At 34.9% G+C, this 6,265-nt stretch overlaps 1 non-coding gene across 1 annotated transcript; it reads left to right on the top strand.

Moving 5' to 3' along the window:
- Positions 1 to 4,106: 4,106 nt before the first annotated feature.
- LOC140497864 (U6 spliceosomal RNA) lies at positions 4,107 to 4,213 on the top strand. Its single transcript, XR_011964875.1, has one exon. It is a non-coding gene; the product is annotated as a U6 spliceosomal RNA (small nuclear RNA).
- Positions 4,214 to 6,265: the final 2,052 nt, after the last annotated feature.

Genomic DNA, 6,265 nt, shown 5'->3' with positions numbered 1-6,265 from the left:
AGCTTAGCAAGTTGCGGTATATGAATGTAATGGAATACTATTATGCTATAGGAAATGATGAGCACATCAGACTTTAGAAAAAACCTGGATAGAATTACATAAACTATTGCTGAATGAAGTGAACAGAACCAGGAAAACGTTACTGTATGTCAGTAACAGCCACAGGGTGTTAGGATATACTTAATCCTCCATAGCAAGGCAAGGACTTAAAACATTTCCAAAGGATTCATGGTGCAACATACTATCCACATCCACAGAAACAGCTATGAACTAAGTACAGAATGACTTAGACTATTTTATCTTTTGTTATGTGTGGTTTTGTTTAGTTTTACTCATGCAGTTTACCATTCATTTCAACTTCTCTCTGCAATGTGACTAATGTGAAAATGTGATTAATAAGAATGCATGTGTAGAGGCCATATAAGATTGCATACAGTGCTGAGGAAAAGGGGAAAGAGAGGGAGGGAATTTAAAAAATTGAAAATAAATAACTGAATAAATTTGAAAAAAAGAGAAAAACCAATAAAAAAAGATCCCAAATGAAGTAGAGTAAGATGACATTGTAAAGACAGGGACTAGCCTGACATCTCTCCAAAATCCTTCAGTACAGCTTTAATTATTTTTTTATTTAGTTTATTTTTATATTTTACAATTATTTATTTTTATATTATGTCATATTTATATAATGATTCAATTAAAATATTAAAGTATTTATGGTACAATCAACTTTGGCAAAAGACAAAAACTATTCTATTTGAGTGATTTTAATAGATTAATAATTTAGTAGATCACGTAATATATAATATAAATGAGTATACGTATGTGTGCATGTGGAGTGCATACTCATTTTTTTAACTGAGGGAGATGGAAGATCAAAGAATTTTGGAGGCCACTATCTTAGACTGTGTGGGAAGAAGCAAAGAGATGTCCCTCTTCCTTCATCACCTGGCTCACTGCCATGTACCAAGTCACTTTCTGATGCTATTCCTGCTTTTCCATTCCTTGTGTTATTGGCCCTATGGCTGCCTGTTTTGTACATGCATATGGTGAAGCTATGTGAATAGAGTACTGGTCCAGGAGTCAAGAGCACCTGAGTTAATAATGCTCAGACACTTGACATTTACTAGATGTATGACCTTAGGCAAGTCATTTAACTCTGATTACCTTGCCTCCCAACTCCAAAAACAAACACACAAACATGCAGAGGAGTTTCATTAAAAGACACAAGTAAACATAATAACTATGAAACTATCAATTTTGAAAAACTCAAATTCAGCATGATAGAGTCATAAGTTCATCAGTATCCCTAGAAAGGCAACTAATTTCAGTTGAGTAGTGAAGCCTAAAGCAAGATTGTAAGGGACTCAAAAATTAATGGAAGGAGAGGAAGTGTATAACAATGGCTGTACATGGCTTTCTATAGACTCAGTATGAAAAACTGTGAAAGGGAGGAAAGGCACACATAATTTTAATGCATCAGTGACATAGATTGTGGATAGAGAGAGATTTAAAGTTACACAGAAAGTCATAGAGTTGGGAGTTCAAAAGTTTAGTTCCCCAAAGAAATACATGAAGATAGGGTCAAAGTCAAAGTCAGAATATCAGACCACTGGACCCAGATGACTCAGGAGAAGAAAGTGAGGCTGGTGACCTTGCATAGCCCTCCCTCCCTCAAATCAGTCATTTGCAAGTCATGTCATCATCTCGATGTCATGGTCCTCTTTGAGAACGGACAAACACAGCAACAACAACAACAACAACAACAACAGGTTATGTGTTCATATGGAGCTGTCTAAATGTGGTTCCCATAGAGGCATAAATAGATAGCTTTAGAGTTTCCTCCAATCACCCTTCTCCAAGACAAAATTTGATTCCACTCAAGAGGGAAGGTGGGAGATGGGCATCTGATGCTGAGTGCTCTACTCAGAGAAAAGATGACAGAAGTGAATTATATTGATTTAGTCCCCTAAAAAAGCCAAAACCTCAAGAGAAATAATGAAAAAGTGGGAAAGAGATATAGCATTACTATATTTCAAACAATAATGTAAGGAGATAAGTAAAAAACCCCTTTGGTACTGGCTGAAAATTAGAAAATCTGATCAGTAGAAAAAATTAGTTATACAATATAGGAATGCAATTTGTAAATTATCATATTTTTTAAGGACAATTAAGTACAATTACTAGAATGACCCATTCTTCCAAATAAACTACGGGGTTGGGGAGGACACAATGGAAACCAGTCTGAAAGAAATTAGGCTTAGACAAAGATCTCACTTTATATATCACAATAAGTTTCAAATTCTAACATTATCTAAATATTTTCAAGTGATATTATAGAACAATCACAGAAATTGTGGGTAGGGAGAGTTCATGACTAAAAAAAGGATAGGAAAGGTTGAAAAAGATAAAATGGTCCAATTTGATTACATAAAAGTGAAAAGTTTCTGCATCATTAATAAGGAAACAATCAACCAGTTGGAAAAAGAAAACCTTTATAATAGTTTCTCTGATAAATCTTTGATAGCTAAGATATATTAAAAAACCTTAGGTCAAATACAGTAAAAATAGAACTACCATCACCAAAGTAAAAATAGTAATAGAATTCAGAATGATCATTATCAAGGGAATAAATCCAAGTCATCAACAGCCACGTCAAAATGCTCCAATTCGTTAATAACAAGAAATGAAAGACAATTCTTTTCTCCCAAGCTCTCACTAGACCAGTACCTTTCACTACACACCAAGGTAAGTTCAAAATGGATACAGGAGCTAGACAGGAGAAGTCATGTCTTGAACTGGATAAGAAAAGAAGAAATAACCTTTCCTATCTATGACTAAAGGACAAGTTCAAGATTAAGTAAGTCATAGAGGGGATTCCACAAAATAAAATGACCAAAATGTTTTTATATAAAATTTAAAAGTTTTTGCACAAATAAATCCAAAGAAGTAAAAACAATCAGAAGGAAGGAAATAAATTGAATTTAGTGACATATTCTTAAGTATTTTCCATTGCAATGAGGAATGCAGACATGAAATGGAGTAATGTTTTATTTGAATTAAATTAAGAATTGTATCCTTTTTAATCTTATCATAAGGTTGTATTTACTGTATTTTGTTACTCTGTCACTCCAAGTCTGAATTACTGAACTGGCCAACATCTATCCTAGCAGAGAGAAAAAGCAAAATCAAAGAAATAATCATCTTAGTAGTCCCAGACAACACGCAGAAACAGCAGTGTTTATGCAAAACAATGAAAAAATATTTACTTGGCTCCTATTCTATGTTAGGCACTGTGCTAAATAGAGAGGTTATAAATACCAAAACTGAAATAGCTGCTCTAAAATAACTATCAGAGCTATACATAACTATAAACAGGTGAACCTGCTATGTATTTATAGGACATATATATATATATATATATATATATATACTTACATTATATATATTTAAATATAAGCAAATAGATATGAATATGAACATTAAAATAATTTTTCAGCATACTCAAAAATACAGCAATTAGCACATACTTTAGTTATCATGTGGAGTTACATACAAGAGAGCATATTACATGAGTACTATCATCTACTTACAGAGTTCCCTGTAAAATGATAACTTAGCCTGATTGTCAGTCTAATAATCCTAACTCTCTGAGACCTATTGACTAATTTGCTGGTATGGGTAGTCAGAACTATCTGAGCTATAATCGTTTCCCTAAACTTGACCTTGTGGTGGACCCAGGACAGAGAGTAGCTTTCATATGATCTGTTCACTGTGTCTGTACTCTAGTAATCTCTGAAGCCGAAGTTCTAGGAGAAGATGCTGCATATGGGTTTAATTCTCTTTCCATTTTTGAACTGCTGTTTATTTTAGTACTTTACTTCATCTTCATCTTCACTTACAATATCTATTTCTGAGACATAGACTTTCTTCAACTAGTAGTGGTAGTCTCTCTTCTTTAGAGGCCACTGAAGTAGACACCTATCAGTCATACATGCTTATAAAGAAATCTAATAAACTCAACTATGAAGGTGCAGTGAATTATTTTCACAAGGTACCTGACAGATTCTGAGGTTATTGCTATACTGAATGTAATGCTAGGTGAATTGGTGCTCACTTCAGCAGCACATATACTAAAATTAGAATAATACAAAGAAGATCAGTATGGCCCCTGTGCAAAGAGTACACTCAAATTTATGAAGCATCCCATATTTTTAATATTTCAGACAAGGAGATTGATATTCAATAAAATAAGTCCTTTCCAGACCTTCCTGAGGAAAGACCAGAGCTCAATAGAAAACTTGATCTTCAAAACAAGAATCAAGAGAGGCAGAAAAAGGTAAACGGGGAAAGAAACTTATTATTCAATATGGAAAAACAGTTTACATCCCTGTATGGTAGGATGATACTTGCTAACCTTAAGAATTATGTATTTATTATGACATTTAAAAGGGATATACATAGAGGAAATGGGTATAAATTAACTGATGTGATGATAAAAATGTGATTAAAGGGTAAGAAAGGATTGTAATGAGAGAAAAGAAAAGAAGGAAGGAGGAAGAAAAGCTAAATTACATCACAGGAAGAAGCACAAAAACATATTATAGTCAAGGGAAAGATGGAAGAGAGATGAGCACTGTTTGAGAATTACTCTCACCTGATGTGGTTCAAGGAAGGACTGTGTTCATCCTGCGTTGCTGAAGAAGCCCATGCCATCAGAGAAATGATGACATGACTTGCATTTGACTTTGTTTTGAGTGAGGGAAGGCTGTGCTTCTCCTCCAGAGCCATCTAAATCCAATGACCTGATATTCCTCAGGATGATTGAAGATGACCCAGGAAGCACTGGGAGACCTTGGGCCCTTTAGGCCAAGGTCTTTGGAAGTACTAACTTAAGGTAAGGCAACACCCATTCATTGAATAGGTCTGTTTAAGAAGTAGCCAAGGCATGGTCTCTTTAATGAGGTCAAGAAAAAGAAAGACATCAGGCTGGGTGGGAAACAGCAACAGTTATTATTGATAGTTACTCTAAAGCTAGGAAGGTCCAGAGGAGCCTTTAGGCAGGGGCCCATTGGAGTCCCAGTTTCAGAGTACAGTAGGTTTAAGATTTTGGGGGAGGATAGGACAGGACAGAGGAGAGGAGAGAAGAGGAGAAGAGAGGAGAGGAACAAGAAGGGAACAAAATAGTTAGGTATAGAAATCTAACTTGCCCTATAGGCTGTAGGAGGGGAAGGGGAAAGAAAAGCGAGGGACAGTTAAAAGGGATGGAAGATGTAGTAAGGGAAAAAGGGAATCAAAGGGAGGGTGTTTATAGAGACGAGGGAGGACTGAGGGAAGCAGTGGTAAAAAATATAACTATCACGGAGGGGAAGAGAGAAGGGAGAAAAGAAAGTATAAACAGGGGGATATATGATGGAGAGAAAGACACAGATAGTAATCATTACTGTGAATGTGAATGGAATGAACACTTCCATAAAATGAAGGTGGATAGCACAATGGATTAAAAACCATAATTCTACTATATGTTGTTTACAAGAAACACATTGAAAATGGGGGGATACATAAAAGGTGAAGGTAAACCTTTGGAACAGAATATATTATGTTTCAGCTGATGTATAAAAAGCAAGGGTAGCCATCCTAATCTCAGACAAAGCAAAAGCAGAAATAAAACTAATCAAAAGAGATAAGAAAGGGAATTATATCCTACTAAAAGGCACCATAGACAATGCAGTAATTTCATTACTAAATATACATGCATCAAGTGTTATAGCATGCAGATTTTAGGAGGAGAAGTTAAGGGAGTTACAGAAAGAAATAGAAAGCAAAACTATACTAGTGGGGGACCTCAGTCTCCCCATCTCTGAACTTGATAAATCTAACCTCAAAATAAAGCGTAAAGTAGAAAAGGAGGTGAATAGAATTCTGGATGAGGTATATATGATAGTGTGTCTGGAGAAAAATAAATAGGGATAGAAGGGAATATATCTTTTTCTCAGTGGTACACGGCACCTACACAAATATTGACCATGTACTAGGGCATAAATACTTCACAGTCCACTGCACAAAGGAAGAGATGGTAAATGCATCCTTTGCAGATTATAATGCAACAAAAATTATATATAATACAGGGTCATGGAAAGATAGATCAAAAATTAATTAAAAACTAGTTCATCTATTACAAAAGAATTAGTGGGTTAAACAACATATTGTAGAAACAATCAACAATTTCATTCAAGAGAATGACAATGATGAGACAACCTACCAAACT

This window comes from Notamacropus eugenii, chromosome 3 (genome assembly GCF_028372415.1).
Source record: "Notamacropus eugenii isolate mMacEug1 chromosome 3, mMacEug1.pri_v2, whole genome shotgun sequence".
Lineage (NCBI taxonomy): Eukaryota > Metazoa > Chordata > Mammalia > Diprotodontia > Macropodidae > Notamacropus > Notamacropus eugenii.
This window is presented reverse-complemented; position numbering and strand designations above follow the sequence as displayed.